The sequence below is a fragment of the Pseudochaenichthys georgianus genome, chromosome 22, assembly GCF_902827115.2.
Source record: "Pseudochaenichthys georgianus chromosome 22, fPseGeo1.2, whole genome shotgun sequence".
Taxonomy (NCBI): Eukaryota; Metazoa; Chordata; class Actinopteri; order Perciformes; family Channichthyidae; genus Pseudochaenichthys; species Pseudochaenichthys georgianus.
The window spans coordinates 9,364,265-9,388,128 of NC_047524.1; the positions used below are offsets into that span (position 1 = coordinate 9,364,265).

At 42.6% G+C, this 23,864-nt stretch overlaps 1 protein-coding gene across 1 annotated transcript in view; it reads left to right on the forward strand.

The window, feature by feature from the left end:
- Positions 1-23,864, forward strand: part of hs6st1a (heparan sulfate 6-O-sulfotransferase 1a) — a 78,048-nt gene that overhangs the window by 17,382 nt on the left and 36,802 nt on the right. The window lies entirely within an intron of this gene.

Genomic DNA, 23,864 nt, shown 5'->3' on the forward strand with positions numbered 1-23,864 from the left:
TACATAATAAAAGCACAATTAAGGTAATGTATCTGTGATTTGTCAGTGTTATGGTCTACGTTTGCTTCTCACGTGTGCCGATTTCAGTGTTCCCCGGGCCAACTGTGTAGCAACAGAAATGGCGGACACTTTACATTCCACTGTCTGTGTTCCCACAGACCGTGTCTCAACCCTCTGAGTTCCCACACAAACAGTCTGTGGACGGTCTGTTTGACATCCGACTGTACTGGAGCGGTGGGTATTGTGTTCCTGCTGTGATGTACTATAAGAAAGATACACATAGTATTCATACAATTAATTTTGTATCCGAGGAAAACAGTCAATTTCATAAAAGCAACACTTTTACAATTACAATGTTCTACAGATAGTCTGTTACCTTTTCCCATGTAGCGTAATATTTCAGACTCTTTGTAGCTCAGTAGCATAGCTGCTAGGACCGCCAACTTCAATGTAATTATGTTTGGCGACTGACCGTACGTTAAATCAGCCAGAGTATACAGATGAGTATTTCGTGTGTGTTTGCAGACGAAATTCTCCAGCTATGATTATCTATCAGTAATCAACACAGTTAGCTTGCCAGCTAATATGCTAACCTAATATGCAGTTTAACAGCTAGTCTAGGCTTAGCAAGAACATCTTACAATTGCAATATTATACAGTTGGTCTGCTACGTTCGGTCATTCATTGTAGCTGGCATGAAAACAATGTTTTTCATAATATCTCTAGGTTAGAGCTTCTAGCTTAGCTTATTAATGGTAGCTCGGTAGAATACACGAACAGCAACTGTAATTACTGACTGTACGGTTAAATAACCCGGAGTATACTGTCTATGAGTATTTCGTGTGTGTTTGCAGACATTCTCCTGCTATGAGATACATGTAAAGCCATGTGCTAACATCGGTGTTGAGGTCTGGGAATGCTCGTTAGCCCTCGTGTTTACCTCGGTAGCATAGCATAGCATTTACACAGTCGTGGTAGATACATTGTTTGTTTTAAACAGAATAAATACACAAACCACAATGAATACTTACAGGTTGTGTACCCGAATCTCCCGCTGGTCCAAACAAAGTAGGAACAGCATCGTCCTCCAATATCAGCTTTGCAAGTCCGAAGCTAAACATTGTTAAGTTTTTAAAGCTTTGGTCCGTGAAATGCCGCGCACACACAACAGTACCGGCTGGTAAATCAGCTGGAACAGTGTTAAAAAGGAATGTCAACCACTGACTTTGTCGTGGTTCTGCCTTCGGTACTGCAAACATTGTGGATTTCTCCACACAAGACAGGCAACAGACCCTCCGCGACATGACTGGATAGAGCTTTGAAAAGAAGCAGGTTTTACGACACTTAATATGGTCGGCTGGCAGAGGAAGTGACGTCACGCGGTGCAGCTACGTCACGCGGGGCAGGAAGTAAACAATGGAAACTGAGAAATCTCCAACGAGGCTTTTGGGAGAGGTCTTTTCTGTGTTAGTTTTATTCCCTACAGGGTGTACTTTGAGGGGTTTTGACTTTGCAGACTGTTTACATGCATGTACACCTTCATAACACACAAGGAGACAGGTAATAACCGGAAAAGCATGCAATGGGCCCTTTAACACAAATAGGAAAAACGTTGTCTAAAACAAATTCGTTTGGGAATGCTCTACTCTACCTGCGTTGTTGAAACAGAAAAAGTAGCTGGCCATTTAGATTAGGCAATCTTTATGCTCAATGCTGAATACACCCATTATCTTAAGGCTTATGAGAGGCCACAGAAACCAAGCTTTTTGAGTTCATATGCTTGAACTGAGAACAGCCCTGCGTCGGGGGGTGGGTGTCCTTTCAAGTACGGGTGAGACATGAAATATGATCCAGCTTGAGTAATAGATCCATAAGGTTGAAGGCTTATCAGAGGCCAATGCACTGCAGTTTATAGTTCCCAAAGACAGAGTTGTATAACTGAAATCAGGAATCATTTTATCTGTGGTTGCAATGATTGCGAGGTAAACGGTAAAAAAAAATTCTTTCGCAGTACAAAGAAATTGTCCAGGAATGGGGACATTCATGTTTTTGATTGTCAACCATTGGGGTCTTTCTGTATGGCGGTGCATTGTGGTCCAGCAAAAGTTTTGCTGTGATTTCTTTTCCCTTAGATTGAAGGCAGAGCAGTTCCATCAATCTCCCAAGGCTGCAATATTTAAATCATTTAGTATTTGCTTGTTGTCATAATTTGACTTGGCTGACTATCTCTCTCTTTCTAATTACTGGAAACATCAAACCAAAACAATGACTATCAAACAGCCTTCAATGTGGCTGCCTGTCCAACTTCTGCCATCTACATTTCATATTCTCTGCAGTAAACGGGCGCAAAGGCTGATATGATTCCCAGATAGCCAGTTCTTCGTGATAGCTTTAAAGTTTCCATCAACTGTTACCCTACAACAAGAGAGCCTCTTTAAGCACCGATAATCTTTTAGAGGTGCGTTTCTCATTGTAAAGCAAGGCATGCCCAGACAAGGTTCCCTGTGTAAATCGTAGTTTTCAGCTTGAGTTGAGCTTTCTTTAACCGGGAAGTCAGTTAAAAACAAATCTTCATGTACGCTAACATAATTTGAAATCCTTACTGAACAGGCAATAGAGGGAGTTGGATTGAACCAAATAAATATTTAGATTGAACGGTTAACATAAAAACAAAGAAAAGGAAAACATGGTCATGGGACTCAAAGGCTAATCATCTGCAGATGGCAACAGTAAAGCCAAACGATGACTGTGATTCCCATAGAAAACAACAGTAACCGCCAAAAGTAATTAAACAGGGTGGCACTGTGAGAAAAATGTTTAAAAAAACTCTTCGTAAGCAATCTGTTGGCTTATGTGTGACCATGGCCGTAAAAGGATAGTAGAGGCATTTTCAGACAGATAATAACACAAAGACCTCCGGGCTGCCGCTGCAGTTCACGAGGCCAGTTCCGGAAAGATGTCACTTTGTCAAGACTTGCGTGATACTGCCTTTTGCATGTGAGCTCCACAATGCAAATACACAAAGGCAACTCATGCAAAAATGGAGACCACGCTCTCTCTCACACTCTCTTTCTGCCACACACATTCAGCCTCTGTCCCTGACTGACTTTATGGATGTTCACTGTTTGACGTTTTCCCTCATTGAATACACCCCCCACTCCTGCCTTGTTTTTATTTTCTTCCCTTTCCTCCCTTCCTTCCTTTCTCCCTTCCCTCTTTGCCGTCTTTTGTCCGGCATCTCTTCACGCTTGACCAGCCTTGCTGTGACTCTTGACTTCAAAGAGCTACTTCATTCATCAGTCACTCATCAGAGAGAGAGGGCCATTCAGCGTTGCGCTAAAAGAGAGGGAGGGGACGAGGAGTGAGTGTATAAAAAAAAAAAAGAGGGTGAACGAGTGTATGAAAAGAGGGCTCGAGAGAGAAAGAGGATCCGCTCTTGACCGCGGGGAACCTCGGGAGTCACAAAAGCAAAGGGGGGACACACTCCCACACATCTACACACCTTACAGAGGTCCACTCTTAGCACTTACACACACTTTTTTTTGTTTGTTCTGTTGGGTGTGTGCAGATTCACATACATGATCCTTTCTTTTTTCTGTCTATCCATCTTCTGTCTATCTCATCTTCCTTTCATTCCTTTCACTTGAGCCGGCAGTACAAAGGGGGTGTCGAGGCCTGTTCCTTCCCGTAATCCGCTCACTGTGTGTGTGTGTGTGTGTGTGGTGTGTGTGTGTGTGTGTGTGTGTGTGTGTGTGTGTGTGTGTGTGTGTGGTGTGTGTGTGTGTGTGTGTGTGTGTGTGTGTGTGGTGTGTGTGTGTGTGTGTGTGTGTGGTGGTGTGTGTGTGTGTGTGTGTGTGTGTGTGTGTGTGTGTGTGTGTGTGTGTGTGTGTGGTGTGTGTGTGTGTGTGTGTGGTCCATCCTCCTATGCTACGGTTATTCATCTCATATTTCGAAATCTCGCCCTCTGTATTTCATCACCTCGTGCTCACTGACATTCTCCCTCTTTTTCATCCCTATGTTTTGAAGTGGGCTGGCGAGCTAGTTTTCAGGTCACTGGGAATTGCTATTGCTTCCCCTCTCAGCTGGAGACTGGCTCACACTCAACTGCACACAAACACAACGCACACAGATATGCACTCTTTTGTTTGTTCACCACTCTCTCTTTGGGAGTGGTTTATACAAACATGTGGCTGTGTGGTCTTGTATATACGGTTGCCCAACTTGTAAAGAACGCATAGCTTGTATGTGTGCCAGGTAACCTTCTCATCTGTCTTTTGTTTCTTTATAATTCCCTCGTTTATTTGTTTTTCTCCCCTAAGTAATAAGTCATAACTGAAAGTCTCACGCTCTGTGTGGCGCTCGCCTCGCTCCGTTTGTGTGGCTGTTCATTTTCCGTAAAAAGGAGAGGAGATTTATTTTATGACTCACCTTGTTTGTGTGTGGGCATGTATGTAAATCTTTTACCCGGGTTGACCTCTTTGGCTCAACAGCAGGTTATGATGTTTTATTGTAAGAATACAATCTGGCTCTATGTAAGAACAAATAGTGACTGGTTTAAACCAGAAATCTTGATTTATGAGATTATTTCTCAGGAGTCTTTCACACGGCAATGGCTTTCGCTTCAGCAGCAAAGGATAGCTACATTTAGAACGTGAAAGAGATTCACATGCTCTCAACTAAAACCGCAAACGGTAAGGAAAAAGAAAGGAATTTATGAGTAATTCTTCATTTGTTGGACAAATTACACTTATTTTGTGTCGACACTGGAAAGACAAGCGTTAATTAGACTATGGTAAGTGTGAGCTGTATTTAGTGGAAGTCTTGTAATTCAGGGCCGCCCCTGGCCAACTTGGGGGCCCCAAGCGACGTTGTGAGGTGAGCCCCCCCCCCCCAACCGACGGGAGTGAAAACATATTTTTTGGAACAAAGTAGGCTACTTTGCAATATAATTCCTGTTTTATTATTATTATTATCAACACAGTTACTTTTTTTATACAGTGAGCGTAAATGGTAAATGTGCATGTATGTCGTTCAGTATGCGTTTACAGGTGAATACAGTCTGGCATTTCCTGCCAAATCTGGCCTCAAAAAGATTAAAATATAATATGCAAATAAACTACTTCTCTAATAATCAATTCCAATAATATAAATACTATATTATAATATAGTTTGTAATATAGTCAAGACACAAAACATGCTTATGACATGCTCAAAAACTGATATTTCTTAAATCTGTATTCAAATGTAGTTCCCTCTTGTCAGCAATGTATCAACACCTACACACACATTTCTATCAGTATTTCTCTGTGTTGTGGTTGACATGATGATGACTGTTAGGAGTTAAGGGGAGAGGCTGATCATCACCATGAAATGTGCAAATTGACATAAAATGAATAAAAGGGGAAAAAATGCTCCATGTTTTTTAGGCTTGTAAACTTTAACTGTTATGTAAGCCAACTAGACAGACAGTTTATCACTCTTCTTCCTGTGCATTAGCAGAATAAATACGTGAATGAATGGTAAATAATAATATAATAAGAATGCTGGAAATAACTGCAATCTCCATTAGCCTGATGCTCTGCAGAGACTGCCTTCTTCATGTTGTGAATTGCAGCTGATGTTTTAATATGGCAATTGGGCAATTTGACTTATACAAACATTCGCAAGGTTGTACATTTGACTCATACAATAACCCCCCCTTCGAGTAATGCTCTAGTTTTCTTCATGTTTTGTTTTTTTCCCCTCTCGGACTGAAACTGTCTTTTCACCGACATCTCTTCACCTGCACTAGGGGCCGTATCAAAGCCGTGATTGGTTCAGATGTCGATTCATTGCAACGGTGTCGGGTACAGATGTGCTCCCCTTGTCACCTCTCACTCTCGCTGGGGGTGCGCGGAGGAGAGAACTGAGCGGAGAACTGCGCACAGCAGCTGAGGCCCTCTGCCCCATGCAGCCTGCGTGAGTGGCCTGTAGGGAGGGGCGGCCATGCTTGTATTGGACAACATGAAACCGTTTTTTGGGCATTTATTAAATTTCTTACACTTTGGTAGTACAAAGCATGGTTTTGTAACATTGAGAAACGTAACAGAGACATGCCCGTATGAATCTAAAAAGCCTCAAACATGTCGACATATTGACATGTTTTTGCAAGTAGAGAAGAACAATCAGGCAGTTCGAATACACCAACAAATTGGCAGAAGAATTGATCTTTCCACACAACATCTTTATTGGGCACGCCAACGCACAAGTTGCCACGTGCCGGTGAACTACAACGCCACAAAAGACTTTGAGGCAGCAGGTGTGGAGAGGTACATGAGTCACAGGTTTTAATGGAGCAGAAGAGGTGGTGGAGTAAGTTAATGAACACCTAGTCATTCATTGGTTTTTGTTATTCTCATAGAGAAAGTGTGTGAATGTGTTCGTTTTTGCCTACATGTACAATAAGCCGTACATATATAAATGTGTTTTCATCAGTGTAATGCAGTGTGGAATTACATGCTCAATCCAATGTGGTGAGTCACTAAAGTTCTTGAAAAGATGGTGAGAAACGGGCCTGCCTACGACATGCCTCAGCAACACATACACACTTAGAGACACAGGAACATTAACCTTAGGCAGGAGAAAATGGAGATGGATGTAGGAAGACGAAGAGAGGGCTTGATAAAAGAGCTATGGCGAGGTCCAATTGAAGGGAGGGATAATAGCGTTCCAGTAGGCTGGGGAGAGTTGAGAGAAGGGGCGAACAGTTGGAGGTAAAGGGAGTAAAAAGAAAAGCGGGAAGGTAAATAAGAGGGCCAGAAGGTGAGGGGAAAGTATCTCTTCGTCTCCCCCTCCTGCCTCGATGGAATGTTAATCAGTGTAACGAGGTCAGCCCTTTTAGCGTTTCAGAGAGTGTGTGTGTGTGTTGGGGGTGAAAAGGTCGGACCTGGTGTTCTGGCCTTTTGGAGCCTTGTCTGATCTGCTTCAAGTGAACAACTGCACACGGGTCCATTACAATGCTCTTACGACCTTCTTTGCTGCATACCCCCCAGCCATAAACATTGCTTTGATTCATCAGTTATGACAGCGTTATCGTGACAATAAAACACTTCAACAAGGGTTTCATTGTTTTAAAGAAATCAAATATCCAGTTTTATAGATAAAGAAATCACGCAATGTTGAAGATAAAAATACTAAAAGATAGTCTTTTGTTTAGAGGACGTCTTTTTGTCGCCTTCTGTATGTAGTTTTGTGAGAGCAGCTGTCGGCTTTTTAAAAGCATTGATTTATGATTTTAAATCCAAACGCTAAACATCTATACCTGTTGTTTTTTTCCCCCACTCACGTTTCAAAGACTGCAAATGAGTAACTACAGGAATCATACGGTGGGTTGTACATATTACCTATTTTTAACAAAGACTTCTTTAAGGTTGTTTAAGGGCAATACTAGCCTCATTATGAGAGAAAATCTGTGCACTCATTGGCAAAACATCAAATTTTTTCACATTTTATGTGCATGAGTTGCGTTGCAATTTGACACAGCTTTTCTACAGTTAAAATAAACTGTCACTGTTTAACGATGATGCACAGAAATGCAGTCTTGAATGATTTAGGTTCACTTGATTTACATTTTTTCCAGCAGGGGATTCTCTACAGCAGCACATTAAGAATCTGTCAGAAACCTTTTTATTTATGTCGATACAAAAAAAAATGACAGCCTCAGGAGATAGACATGCTGAAGAAAGGCAATTACTCAAACCAAATGATGTATCAAAGCTTCGTAAAGGTTTGTTGTGTTCCTTTTCCCTGACCTTATGTTCACAAAAATATCAGATTTAGACTCTTGAGAGTATTTTTGCAAGCTTAGCCATGTTTGTTAGTAGGACTTTTCTACCTCCATAACATTGAGATTTCAATTGTGTATGCAAGAATAACTGAAGCTACCCCAAGATGCCCCACGCGGCCTCAGGGGTCAAACACCGCTCTATGTGGTACCAACACACAAAATATGTGAATGTTGTCCCCTCTTTACAAAGACAAAATGTGGTTAAACTCGTTAATGAATGAATGAAAACGTTATTACAGACTCAGGGTCCAGATAAGACCTTTAACATTCCTATTGTGATGCAGTCTGAATATCAGTAGTCCTTGAAGTGGTTTTGCCACATAAAAAAATAGCTACTTTGTCCTGCATTTTGTTTTAGAGGCTTGATTTACTTGGTCAGTCTTCTCTCAGCAACTTATTTACACTTTTGCGCACTAATTGCCGTATTTCTCGGGTCACTAGTCTGATGCAAGACTGCCAGTTTGTATCGGTCTCTTTAGCGGAGGTCATTTTTTTACTGCTAAATCACTTGCAGCAGCTTTTTCAAACTAGAAGTGTTTTCCCCTTTATTTCAGTTTATTGAGCCGTGTAGGAAATCGGGCCGTGTAATTTCACTTGGGACCAAAACAATCAGGCCAGGACCTTGTTGAGGGGGCAGAGTCTGTACGTCTCACTGCACCTCCTAAGTAAGAATCGTTTGCCGCGAGGATGAGAATCTGACCGCCATCTACACAAACACCTGATCAGTATGATGAGGCAGAAAACTCTTTCAGAAAAACAGTCACGGTGGTTTAATTAGCATTTCAAGTAGGCTAACCTTATTTTAAACCCCAGAAATTAAATAAAAGAGATTATTATATTATAGATCATTATTCTGTACGTCTTTCATAAATAGCGGGGTAACCTTGTTTTACATTAGGACGGACAACAGGCAGGACTTTCTAAGGGGAGTGTGGTAATCAGTGCAGTGATCCACATCCGAGCAGATGCTGATGCTCATGTTTTGTTTAGCTGTTAAGGAAGTCCTCTCCAGCTACAACTATCTGACCTAACAACGGAACCAAGATCAAAGGGGTAAAAGATGTTCCTTTCAGTCATCAAAAAGTTTAAAAAATATATAAGTATCCATTTAAAATATAAATTGAACCAGAATACACCCATCGTTAGACTAATATATCATTCACTTGAATACCAAGTGTCCATATTTTTACCTTCTGGTTCAACTCTTATAGAGATGGATAATTGCAAACATCTAAGGGAGTGCTTTTTTGGTAGTACCTCCAAATAAAGTGTTTTACATAATCTGGCTAAACTGTTTGCAATGTTACAATATACGTGATAGACTGAAACCTCAATGGACAGTTGGCCAATTTATTAAATAGAGTGGGAAGACGTGGGCATTTTTTAAATTATTGTATTAAAGTGAACACTTTATCCCTAAATAAAGGAGGAAAGCAGATTACGAGCAGCTTCAACACTCTGGGTTTCTGACCAATGATTATTATTTTTTTTATTAATCTGCAGATTTGTTTTGTTACTAGTTGAGCAATTTATTGTTAGGTCTATAAAATATTAGAATGAGATAAAGGTCCATACTAGTTTCTATAAGTGAAAGTTCATTTCTTTTTTGTCCAAAAGCCAAAGAAATTTGCATTTTTTTTAAATTTGTTATCAAAAAGATTAAATTAGAAATGTTCCATATTTGTGAGGCTGAAAACAGCCATTTGGATGAAAAATGACTTTAATGTTTACTCCATTATTAAAATATCTTCTGTAAATTGACTAATTGACAGGTCCACAACCATTGCAAGTAAACCATCTTCTCCCTGTGCCTCCCAGCCTCTCTGATTTGAGGTCGTTCCGCACTCTTGTATCCCCCCCATCTGTGTGTTAGCTAGATAGTAGCGTTGCATGTTAATGCCATAATACATATGTATGACCGTACCCATGTTAGCTGTCAGCTTTGCCACTTCTCTTTTGATTAATTTAACTTTGAGCTAAAGTCATGTGACTCCTTTGCATGCTCCCCCACACACGCATGCACGCACACATCTACGCATATGGCTGCTGACAGTGTTGACTGCTGTGGATATCTAGGATGGGATGTGTTCCCTGTGGAATAGAAGATGCTATCTGCTGCCTCTCATGTGTCACACTGTCCCTCCCTCAGTGTTTCTGTGTCTCTGCGACTCTTACCTGTGCTCTCTGTCATCTAGTCATCTCTCTCCTGCTCTTCTTCTCCTTTCAATCAGATACAAGCTGACAACTGCCATCAGGCTTATTTCAGGCACTCTCCCACTCTCTCCTCTCCCTTTTCTCTGTTTGTCACGTTCTCCCGTAATATCTCCGCCCTCCTGTTTCCCTGTTTTAAATGAGTGTATGTCCAATTTAGAGTTGTTTCTGCAGCTTGGCCCTTTCCACCAGTAGAAGTTTTGGAGGAAAGAAACAAAAGCAAAACTGAGTTTCACTTCGAATCCCGTCTCTACCTGTCCATATGGTCCCCCACTCCAGGGAGGGGATTTCTCACTGTGTTTCTCCACTGAGCGTAGCCTCTTTGAGCACACATCTCTCATTCATTTATAATTAGGTGTCAGGCATTCCCATCCCCGTGGTTGCACAAATTCCCTGCTTTTGACACACTGTCTCCGTCTCTGCCAACATGTCCGTTATGTCTGCTTGTCCATCTATTTCTCTCTCTTTTCCCAATCTGTCTACCTGTCTGTTTGCTCGCCCGCCTTTCACTCCTTTTGTCAAATAAATACAAGTCATCCAACTATCAATTTGTCCTTGTGACTCGCCTTGCCTCCAGTCTGTCTCGCTGCCCGTCTCTGTGCCAGTCGCCCCGTCCAGCTCTTAATTTTTTCCCACTTGTCAGTATGTCAAATTAATTCTTCTGGGTCCCTTAAATGAGCCAAGGACTGGCATTTTGAGTTATTGATCTCTGGCGGTGTGATTGCTTAAGGATTGTATGTGGTGGTTTAATGTTTACACAGTGTGTGTCTCCGTTTGGATACATTATGCAGCCTCCATGCCAATGCGACTTATAATTAACCCTGTCTTTTCTCTCTCTTTTTTTGTCTTTTCCATGAACCTTTTATCATCCCCCTCAACATGGCCTCTTCTGCAACAGGTAAGACACTTCTATCTGTCCTGTTGTGTGTTTGTCTAAGGCCCCGTCCACACGGAAACGAAAACGAACCGAGGTCCATATCAAAAAAGTCTTCCGTGCACACGGAATCGGCACCAGAAACGTGTCCGTCCACACGAGACCGCTCGTGCCGCTGGAGACGCTGTAGTACATATGCCGGGCCTGTAAGTGGCGCCGTACTTCCGCCACAAAATACACCAAAAGCAGCGAATAAGACCCCCCAAGCATGGTTGCCATGATTTCCTGGTTGCCCTTCTGTTTATTTTCCGCAGTGAATTTAGCAACATGTAATTCTCCATGTCCACTTGTTGCTGATGGTTGTGGTAGAGGAGCTGTAGATTTTGCACTAACATCTGTATCATGGTCAGTAGCGTCTGGAGCACGAAAGCAACCCTGTGATCCGCTGTTGTTGTTGGCAAAACGCATCAGCAATGACGCGGGGGTGAGCAGCAGAGGTGGGGAGAGGCAGGGCTATGGTGTCATCGTTATCAGGAAATGATCGTATAGGGCAGTGGTTCTCAAACTTTTGGAGAAAAAAAATTCAGCCACATACCCCCTGATCAGCGCAAAAACTATTTGTTAAGGAAAAAAAGCCTATATAAAGAGGTACAGTGCTGCACCATCAGTGTCCGATTTATTAAAACAACAACCTTGTAACTGAGAAAAACTTAAATGCTACATTTCAAATGTTTAGAATCCATCACTAAATTCATGGCAAACCAATTTTAACATCATGCAATAACACTAAGACAACATTAGTTGCATTGAACTGATCTTTTTAATAAATTGTACTTACAATTTAGTGAGAAACATGGGCTTGTGCTTCACTGAGGATCTTTGTCATGCTGACAGGGAGGCAACTGCAGTTATACACTTCGCGTTTTGAAACATGTGTAACTAGTCTTTACTATCGGATCACTTATTACAGGTTCAGCGAGCTGCACGAGACTGACGGGCTGTCAGGAGAGGGAGAGGAAAAGAGAGCACCGCGTTTATTTTTCCCATTTTATTATCCAGAATGACTGTAAAGTAGTTAATCTACTATTAGTAGTTTGTTTAAATGCATTACTTATGTTTTTGTTTTTTTTCATTAACATAAAATAAATCTCACTGCAGTACTGCAACGTACCCCTAGGGGTCCGCGTACCCCCATTTGAGAACCACTGGTATAGGGCGTACACACGGAGCTGTTTGGCCCCCCAGACCGTTTCGTCCACAGATCTACCCACCTTGGGAGCCGTTATCGTTATCTGCGTTTCCGTGTCGGCCTCGTGTGGACGAACCGTCTATACCAGGGGTGCCCACACTTTTTTGAAATGACCAGCTCACCGGGGTCTACCAACCAGAAATAAAATCCCAAATGGCAAGGGTTGCTGAATAACACGTTTTATTTATACATGGGATAACTACAATAGGGCTGCAACAAACGACTCATTTGATAATCGATTAATCTATCGATTAATGAAACGATTAATCGACTATTCGGACTATTAGTATGCCTTCCACAATTTCTCAAACGCTCTTATTTAGCCATCAACTTTTAGATTTAGCTTGAGGTTGTTTTAGGCATGTGGAAACTAACAATGAAGACAATAAAGATGAATACTTGATTCAAAAATACATATATTATTAAATTAACTAAACAAATTGTGAACAAAATTAACATTGCTTTTTATTTAAATAAAATAAATAATATTTCACATCAAAAGAAACAACAGTGTTTTAACAAATTGTATTAAATAATGTGATAACAGAACTGTGAACAGAATAGCTGAAACTTTAACAAAATAAGTAACTCAGTTACCTCTAATCATTAACCCATGCTTGTATAATTGAGTTAACTCCGTGTGTTGCTGCGAGCATACATAACACCTGACATGGAAACGTTACTCGTGGATGGAGCTACAGAGCTACTAGAAAGACAGTCGAACCCGGTGCATTCCTCCGTCTGAATGTGGTGCACTTTTGCTAAATGTTTAGACAAATTGCTCGTGTTACTGCCCTTACATGCTAAACACTCTTGGCAAGGAGCATTGTCCACATCGAGACGGGTAACATTTAACCACACCTTGGAGCGCTTCTCTCCGCCATCTCCTCCGCGTGTTGCTGCATGTAGCAGCCGCGTGTGTGTAAACTGCCCGCCCCCTCGCACACAGACGGGGGAGAGAGAGAGATCTCGTCTGGATTCGAAAGGTCGAAAATACACCGACCATAGGCGCATTTGTTTGTCTTTTTGCATGTTAGAAATGAGTTGGCGACACTAAGACTGTGAGATAATGTTTTTGTAGCAATAATACATGACCTTTCTCTTTCTCAACTCGCTACTCGGAGGGAAATCGCTGTCATGCCTTGTGAACACTCCGATAATGCCTCTCCACGTTACCTTTCTTTGGCAGAGCGACGCTTGCTTTACAAATAAGGCAAATAACCTTTGCATGTGACATCACAACAAAATATTCTTCCTCCCATTCTGGGTGGAAGTGGTATGTCTTTAGCTTTTTGCTCGGTCCCGCACTCATTTTGTTGTTTGTCTCTTTAACTTAATTTGAGTTTTCCCGGCACTTGACTGATTTTGTATCGCTTTGCATTCTGGGTTAACAGACTGTCAATCAAGTAACCTCCTGAATTAAGTGGCAGGGAGGCCAAGGGAGGAGGGATCAAAACCTGTTTTGTCTATTTTAACAGAACTGGATTTTTTTATTTTATGAATGACTCGTGATATACCAGCATTGCCTCGACCGGTCGACCACGGTCGACGTACTGGGCACCTCTGGTCTATACGATAGAGAACTGTAGCGGATACAACCCGTTTCGTCTCCGTGTGGACGGGGCCTTAATCTATTCTGTTATCACAGGACCCTGGGTCGTGTCATGCAGGGTTGTTAATCAAACAATTTGCACTGTCTTGTGGCTTCGCGCACACACACACACACACACACACACACACCTTGTTAGTCTCACATGCAATTACAATCGCAGGTCACACACAAGCTCCACTTGTGTTGATTTGCTATGCTGGTGTTGATTTACTAAACTAGTTAAATGTTAACTTGAATTTGAAGGTAGGTGTGTGTGTGTGTGTGTGTGTGTGTGTGTGTGTGTGTGTGTGTGTGTGTGTGTGTGTGTGGTGTGTGTGTGTGTGTGTGTGTGTGTGTGTGGTGTGTGTGTGTGTGTGTGTGTGTGTGTGTGTGTGTGTGTGTGTGTGTGTGTGTGTGTGTGTGTGTGTGTGTGTGTGTGTGTGTGTGTGTGTGTGTGTGTGTGTGTGTGTGTGTGTGTGTGTGTGTGTGTGTGTGTGTGTGTGTGTGTGTGTGTGTGTGTGTGTGTGTGTGTGTGTGTGTGTGTGTGTGTGTGTGTGTGTGTGTGTGTGTGTGTGTGTGTGTGTGTGTGTGTGTGTGTGTGTGTGTGTGTGTGTGTGTGTGTGTGTGTGTGTGTGTGTGTGTGTGTGTGTGTGTGTGTGTGTGTGTGATCCCCCTGTTGGGACATTTCTGCTATTCCAGATGGGATTGGCCTCTTCCTTCCTTCCTTCCAATGATGCAGCCTTTTGTTATAGGTTGTTTTTGTGTGATATCTTAATAAGTGTGAACATTGTGCAGTCCCAGTGTGTGCTCCTTTGTGAGATCACCTGCAGGATGTTTCCCCCCGAGCGGTCTCTTGTGATCTGACTTGCCTCTTAAGCACCTCTTCTATAATTTCCCAATCATTCTGTATTCTCTCCATCCCTTGTTCTTCTGTTTTTTTGTATGCCGTCCTCTCGCTTCAGTCTCTTATCTCTTCCTTGCAGAGGAGCCAGGCACTGAAACAGCACCTGTATGGACCTGTGTTTGTGTGTGTGGTGTGAGTGTGTGTTGGCTCAGTTGTGCACTCTGGTGTAGTCAGTAAAGGTGTTTCTCCACGTTCCAACACCCAGCCGTCTGTTTTTCTCCTATTCTTTTTTTCCCCAATTTTTTTTTGCTCCCCTCTTTCTCCGGAGTGGTCCTCAGTTTTACAATCTGTTGAAAATCTGTGTTTCCAGCTCGGTGCCTTGCTTCCTCCTGCACATCTAATGTGTGTGTTTATATTAATTTGTGTGAATTCAGTGTGGGTGTGCACACTTATGCAAATCTCTCCGTAGTCTCTGGCGCATAGGGTCCCACTGTGGATTGTTATTGTTCAGTACACTGATGTGGACATAAAAGCAGCGAGTCGGCTTCTTCTCCTTCCATTATCTCCATCTTTTTCTATTTCTTCAGTGTTTTTGTACCTAACGAAGCAGGAGGCCAAGAAAACAACAGCAGCCAAAGCAATCCAGTTTCCATCACACCACGATGCCAGCCAGAGTCTGATCCTCTGGCAACCAGAACACAGACACACACTTTATAATTGTCTCGGCATGTAGACTTGGTAAAATAACTGTCAGTGATGGGAGCCGAGGAGACTTGGGGGTGCTGGACTCTCTTCCATGGATTGTCAGAAGCTCAATTGTTCCTCCCTTTATTTTCTTACATTTATTTGTTCTCCTTACCCTATGTGCAGCAGGTACAGAACAAAGGATGACCCAGATAGAGAGAACGAATAAGGAGGAATAAAGGGGGGTGCAGAGGTAAAAAAGCATGAAAGAGTAGCATTTAGAGAAATGGAGGAGGAGGGAAAGCAGTCGAGAAATGTACTGGCAACACCTGCTTCGTGGCAGCGCTCCGCTAAAACGGAGACATTCTTTCGTCTCCTTCGTCTCCCCTAAATATCGCTTTCCTTCTATGATTTCCTTTTTTTGTACCACCGCCCGTGAAACATAAGGATGAGGGAATATACGGGGACAGACGAGAACATGTCATGCAGGGAGGGAGCAAGGAAGCTGTGTGTGTGTGTGTGTGTGTGTGTGTGTGTGTGTGTGTGTGTGTGTGTGTGTGTGTGTGTGTGTGTGTGTGTGTGTGTGTGTGTGTGTGTGTGTGTGTGTGTGTGTGTGTGTGTGTGTGTGTGTGTGTGTGTGTGTGTGTGTGTGTGTGTGTGTGTGTGTGTGTGTGTGTGTGTGTGTGTGTGTGTGTGTGTGTGTGTGTGTGTGTGTGTGTGTGTGTGTGTGTGTGTGTGTGTGTGTGTGTGTGTGTGTGTGTGTGTGTGTGTGTGTGTGTGTGTGTGTGTGTGTGTGTGTGTGTGTGTGTGTGTGTGTGTGTGTGTGTGTGTGTGGAGAGAGGGATTCTCAAACAGCATTTATTAACCCATCTGGGTTTTGCATGAGTCGCCTCCCATTCTCACACAATGAATACACACACACACACACACACACACACACACAGAGTAAGCAGTGCACTACGTCTTGACAGCTCCCCAGGCTCCTATCCTGGAAAGGCGAGACAGGAGAGCAGCGGAGCATGCTGGGATAGTAGAGGACCCGGACGTTCATCTCCAAGCCCCCCAGCTTAGTTAATACTTAATGTCCCAACACACACACACACACACATATCGTGCAGCGGTTGCAGTATTCTGACTTGCATAGTTATAAACACACATGTGCACACCCATACACAAAGCTAGGAAGGCATGCTTTCACACACACACACACACACACACACACACACACACACACACACACACACACACACACACACACACACACCTATAAAATATTCAGGACTCCATGAAATAATGATGAACATTGATGGAATGAAACGTGCTAATTTAACTGGGACCTTCCCTCTTCCTTTGTTAGGGAAAGACAACAGACAATGGAGACTTGGATGCACACATACACAAACTCACTCACTTACTCACACACACTGTCACAGAATTAATCGCGGCAAGACAACAGAAGTGACAGCTTATGGGCACCACTGGGACACTATTGAACCAACGTGTGTTTTTATTTTATTTACAGCATCTGTTCCATCAGAATTGAAGCCGGCTGATGTGCGTGTGTGAGAGCGCGCACATGTTCACTTAGTACATATCATGGTAGGTGCATTGAAGCATATATACATGTGGCATGTAAGTAGGGCAGCTGTCCCGTTTCCTTCAGTGCAACAACTTCAGTGGTGAGTGGGAAGTGAAGCCGCGTGCTACAAAGATGAATAATGCTGGCTGCCGTTTGTAGCATTGAGATAGAAGTTTGGTAATCAGTTAATTAAATCAACTAATTAAATCAGTGTTTGGAGGCGAGGGTGTTTTTCACATTTTGCTTTTCTGAATGGTGGCAAATAGTGGGAGGGAGTTCGAGAGAAAGCATAAGGACTGAAGAGAGAGAGAGGGAGAATATGAGGGCCTGTTGAAAGCTGGACGTCTGAAACCATAAGTGCACAGGACATAACAAATCTGTGTCTGGGACATTGGCTGTGTCCACACGTGTCTGTGCATGTGTTTTTGTTGAATGGAGTTCATTAGCCTGTGTGTGGTCATGAGGAGTATTTGTGTGTACATATGCTCTCTCATGCACATGTTTTCAAAGAGCATTATTAACTCATCTGGATTTCGTTCCCCCGCTCGCACACACTCCTGTGTGTGTTTAACTTAAACAGTTTCCAACAGCAACAACCTCCCATTCCCCAAGTGGCAAATCGTAAGTGCACATTTTCCGCTGATGTCAGCATTTGCACGCAGAATCACCTTATAGCGGAATTGTAACACTGAAATGCTTTGCCTCTACAACAACCAGCATTAATGCTGTGTCATCCAGCACTGATTGTGCTCTTTGCTGCATTAAGCTATCAGATAGGGAGCGGAGGCGAAATACAAATGTTTCCCCCTTTTTTATATTCATGAATTCCAATTTAGACAATTACTTGAGCAGCAAGACTTGAATTACACTTGACTTCACATGTACTGCTGTTTTCAAAACACATCTAAGAGCTTTACAAAACAGTGAGGAAAGAAACCCGTTAAGATTAATAGTGTAATGACATCAAACTGCTAGACATGAATAAGAAGCAGGACTGCAGGTGTATAATTGGAGAGAACACAACATGTATTTAAAGGTGGGGTAGGTAAGTTTGAGAAACCGGCTCGAGATACACTTTTTGTTATATTCCATGGAATGCTCTTAACATCCCGATAGCAATGAATATCTTAAGTGCTTTGACAAAAAATCCATTAAAAAATGTCATCTGTGGAAGCCGGGTACTGTAAAAAGTACGACCAATCATTTTAGCCGGCCCGGCTAAAATAACTGGATGGCCTACCTGCCTGTCAGCCTTCCATCTGTGCACAAACTTATCCCGTGCCCTCATTGGTCATGTGCTCGTTCGTGTGTGTTGGAGGAGGGGCTTTGTAAGGAAGTGGCAGATTTGTTCCGGCTGTGCATTTTCAAATTCTAGCGCACTCGAGCTGGTTTCTCCAAAATTACCTACCCCACCTTTAACTAAAACCACAGTAATAGTATATATCTTATATCGTGCATATATATAAAAGCTGGCTCGCAAAAAGATGTTTTAACAAACGGATCCAAAGGTGGCACTACATTTCTCAGGCTAAGCTCCTCAGGCAGAATGTTCAAAAGCCTCACAGCCCAGACACCACATCCCGGTCTCAAGGCTTATTACTTGCTGCAGTGCCTTCGAAGTGCAGCGCATTAAAGCTAAGATAGCAAAGTTTCTATCAGCATCACTTGGTGATTCTATTCGTCATGACTCAGGGACTCAGGCTGAAGTAACAGGCTTGGACGTCACTGTGAGGAAGGTTTCAAATTAAATTACACATCTACTCCCTGTAATAAAGGCATTTGTTTGAGCATTGTGTATACGCGACTGTTTTCGCCAGACCAGTGTGTGAGTGTGTTTCATGTGGGTGCATCGGACATCGATCAGCTCCAAAAGTGACAAATCCCCCGCTGCCTGGCAGATAGGTACTCCAGATCTCTGTTTGTGTCCCTCTTTAATCTGTCCCCCTGCGTTGCACCATAATCCCTCCCCTGCCTACCTCCGCTGACAGGTGGAGGTTGCACTGGGGTGTCCTTGACCTCCACAGCACGGTGGGCTGGCGTGGGACTGGATCAGACCAGATCAAACCCGGCCCACTCTGTGTTTGGCGTGTGTCTGGTAGCCAGAAAGAGCTACGGGTAACAGAGAGGCTTTTTGGGGATTTTTATTTTTCCGACAGTGAGTGCAGTGATTCTCAACACTCTTTATTTGATGTCCAAACATTTTCGACCAGTAGGTTTCAAGTGATTCAAGTACATTAAGCTCTAGGGACTGTAAACTCTGTTGGAAAATAACAGCTAGGCTGAAATTAATCCTCATATGCCAGAAAAAGTAGAACATGAGGGCAAATTCTGCAGTGCAATTCATATTTTCAATGAAGTCTTGCCTTACCTCATTGTTCAAAATATAGACTTTATGTTGGGCAATCCAGCTTGAAATTCACTGCTCTCCAGGCTAGGGCTGCACGATATATTGTGTCGTGAGGATAATTCGCGATATGCGCATGCGCGATAGTCACATCGCCTGGACGTGCGATTAAAAAAAAAAAAAAAATTATTTCTTTAAAAAAATCTTTTAACATTTTTTTTTCATTTTTGTTTTAGGACTTGCGATATTAAGTAGGCAAATTAACTCAAACACGTCATGTTACAATTATTTTGCTGCTTGCTACAAAAGGAAAACCTGCACGGCTCTCATGTCAGGGGTACTTGAGTGAGTGACAGCAAACCACCAATCACAATCAAATCTCCAAAGCAAACGGACCCGGTGATTAAAGGTAACAACACTGAATAAAGTAGTTTCATGTGTTTCTCCAAGGCAGTTCGGCGCTGCTAACCGAGCTAGCTCAGCTTGTTGCTCTGATAGCCAGTTGAGTAGCACTTGAAATACTTGGCTCTATGAAACCTGATGTTCTTATATGATTCTGTTTTCTTCAAGGTTGTGTCTTCCTGGTCGAATGTACTTATTGTAAGTCGCTTTGGATAAAAGCGTCAGCTAAATGTAATGTAATGTAATGATAACTTAAGATCCAGACGTCCGTGACTAAAATCCTTCATCCGGTTAAATATAGTTAAAAAAATGCCAATTGTATAGCATTAAAGTTCAAGAAAGGATGGTTTGCGGGAAAAAAACTGTCTTTTCTTCAATTCCTGTATGTTTTCATATCGCAATATATATCGCAGGGGGGAAAGAAATCGCAATATCAGTTTTTTCCAATATCGTGCAGCCCTACTCCAGGCTAACATACATCCTCTTTCCTGGCAGAGACTTGTCTTCCTGTGAGTGTCAGCCGATTGACAGTAAGCAGAGTCATCTGAAAATCACACACTGAAATAACAATAACACTGGCTGAACTATATTCAACAAGTCTCTTAGACCTATCTGTGGAAGCTTTTTTTATATAATACGAACATGAATGCCAGCTAATGGTTTCCCCTTAAGGTAGGGAAATGAGCCCAGCTATGTTCATTTTGCTGACTGCGCTTTCAATACCTGCAGAAGTAGTACAAAGGAGCGGGGGGAACGTGGAGGGTTGGCTCCAACACCAACATTATCCTCAGAACTCTTTGCCCTGCAGGTGAATACAGAAAAATCACATGTCTAATATCATATATACAGTATATATCCATAAGACAAAGTCATATTGATTGGTTAGGCTACACATGTCCAATATCAAAAAGGACAAAGAATAGCTAAAATAGATAACATCATACAAATGAATATAATATTACACTTAATAAAAAAACTCTGAAACGCTGTTCCAACCAAACTTTTGCATGACACATTGCGACTACTCCCTATCCCTGTACAGAAAATCCCTCAAAGCAAGCCCTAAAACATTTACATAGACACATAGCCAAGACCATAAAAGACACAGAATTGTGCCATCATAAACTTCTGTCAACTATATCCAACTGAAATTACTACCCACTTTATCTCCGAGGTCTTTGTAGTCGGGGGAAATTATTTACTCAAGTTACAAGTTCTTTGTCAGGGAAAAGGAGATGCCCTGATCACACAATGCGCAAGAACACAATGCCTTTTATTGTGCCTGTATTTTTAGGTACATATCGCCTTTCCCATGTCACTGAAGTGTCTAGCAACAGAAAAACACCACCCTACTAGTTTACAGATTGTTTGGGGGGAAAAGCACCTTCTAAAGTATAAATTCTCACAGTTATAATACATGGGAAGGCTGTCTTTCAAAATGGTATTCCCCTCGGAAAAGAGAATCCCCCTGGCTGAAATATACTTATTTAAGACACCCTCAGACCTTCCGATAGTTATCACGCATTACAAAGTTCTTCTCTAAAAGCCTTGGGCAATACCTCGTATGGCTTAGAGACCGACCTTTCACTTTCCCTGAAGAACTGTGAACACCTCATAATCACATAATGGATGCCGATGGCTCAGAAGCTTCAAGCTGCATGATAGTTTGGAGCATTTTAAATGTCTCCTGCAGGGGTGATTAGTAATGTGGTCCTCTAATACAGAGAAGTGAGTCTGAATTCTCAGACTAACTGTCTGCTGCTAAGGCTGAGGTGTTCTCGTGCCTCGGTGTTGGATTTAAATTTGAATCATATATTATGATCATATATTATATTGCTCCCCTCTGTTCCTGCACTGCTGGCCCTCAGCTCTACTCCAACAAGGCAACAACTGTCCTGACAAATTCATCTCAGTAGCTATTTCTTCATTTTCCCTCCCCATACTATCTGCTTCTACTTTAATACTGTTCATTAACTTTTCTTAAGACAAGATAAGCATTCAATTTATTTTTGTTTTATTTAAATTAAGGGGATTTTTCTAGGATTATTCTGGATTTTAAGTAATACGTATATGGGCTGAACAGACTTGAGTTGGGGAATGTTTGGATTTTAGTCAGACTGAAAACACCCAGACCCTCTTATGAGTTATGGTCTTAGGATTTATTATGTCCAAGTGCCATTCTAGTGATGTCTTCCTTAAGGTCTTATTGTTGGCAATTGTAATATTCTCCTCTTTACATAAACTCAGACACTTGCTCTTTTGGCCTTTTTTCCCCCACACTGTGCAACAAAAGCATGAGCCCTGCCTTAAAGCCACATTTGGGACTTTGTCTCGCCATGGTCTATGTGGGAAACCCTGTCAAATCCATTATAATAATCATCATCATCATCACTGAAGCCCCATGGCGCCAAAAGGATGCTGTATATCACTGTCCCCATCTACTTTCCAGCTGGCCTTTTCCCCCTACAGGCCAGTTACAGTCTGGTGGCTATGGATCTGCAGAGCTGCAGTCAATGGCGTCCTGTAGTTTTGTATCTGAGGTCACTTGTTTTTAACCCTGTGGTCTGACCATAAAGACCTCAAGACCTCAAGCTATCACATGTGGCGGTTGGAGAAGGAATCAATCCCATCATTGGAAGATTTTTACTCTGTGAACGTGTAGGAAAAAAACTCAGACCGTGCGTCAGAGCCTCATAATGTGAGCAATGGAGATGGATTCAAAAGAATGAAGAACACTTTGTTTTGTAGTTGATGCAAAATCCATTCTTTGGATTTTAAATGTTTTAGTTTAGCTAACTCCAACAAAACAACAACATTAACCTTGATGTGACTTTGTTTTGGTAACTGCTTCTTCCAATAGCACAACAAACTTGTAACCTCAAACTAACATTTTAGCTAGAGGACCCTAATATCAAATTCCCACAAGAGTCATTGCACCATACTTCAAAATAATACTTTATGATGTGCCGAGGTATGTTCTGATATCTTAGTTTCAACTACGGTAGAGTTTGTTTCCGATGAACATTAGTGGATGTCTTTGATCTCTCTGTCCAACTTCTTTAAAGATGTTTTCTTTATTGTGCTGCCAAGTGCTGATTGAACACGCATGCACAACGCAATGGAACAGATTATAAATCTACAGTAGAATTCTAATTTTCTTCCTCTAATGGCCTACAGTAAAGACAGAGTAATGTGAAAAGGATTAACATTGGGATGAATGCAGGAGAGGAGGGAGAGAGCCAGAGATTACAATGAGTGCTTTGTTTCTCCAACTATCGAGCTGAGGTTTCTGCAAGGATCCATTATTCTTGCTTTGATGCTGCTGTCTCAATAGAAAAAGTGGTTGGCGGCGATGCATTGTTTCAACAGCAAAGGGGGATATCACTGCAGTGCTATTCAGCATAATTTAGCCTACCCACCACCCCCCCCGCCTTCCCGTCCCGCAACCCTAACTCACTCCCTGCTTGTGACTCTATGCAATTACCTGCAGTGCTAAATCAGAGGTTGACAGCAGTGGCTAAATATGGAGCTTCAAGCCCACCTCCACCTTATCAAACTTTCAGGGCTTTGCCAAGCAGAAACCACTCCAAAAGAGGATGACGCCTCTGATAAACGCCCCGGTAACCCAGGACGACGGTTGTCGAGGGCGCCGTTTGTCAGTTATATAGGCTGGTTGTCAAGGAGCAGATTGTCAGAGACTAGGGAAGTCGGGGACAATTAGAAGATGGGTGATTTATTGCGTGTGATAAAATCCAGAGTCGCCGCCGCTGTGTTTGGTGGGTGTCACCGTGTCTGAGCACCGCCAGCCTCAGCCCAGTGCGCTTGTGTGCGCATGCGGTCGGACACGTTGACATGTCAAGAGTCTGACAGATATCCCAGGCTCGCCGCTTGCAACATCATTTCCCATCGCTCCTCTCAGCACAGATGTTCGCCTGTGCACGCCTGATCACGCACCCAGCCACAGCTCCAGCTGTTCCAGCGGTTAGCGGGACATGGTAGATGCCTCTATTAGAGAGCCGCAAATCCCCACAGAGGTAGAGAGAAGAGGAAAGAAATGGAGTGAGCGATAGATGAGGAATGAACAGAGAAGGATGAACCCGGTTCTCACAGGGAGGGAAACGCGCTCTGGCAAGTCTCACAGCAGACATTCTGGACATTTCTGGATCGAGCTTCAGAGATTCCTTGTGGAGGGGGAGAGGTACACACAGCGGGGACGTGTGGGGGTTTTTGAGGAGGGTTCTTGGAGCGGGTGATGAATGCT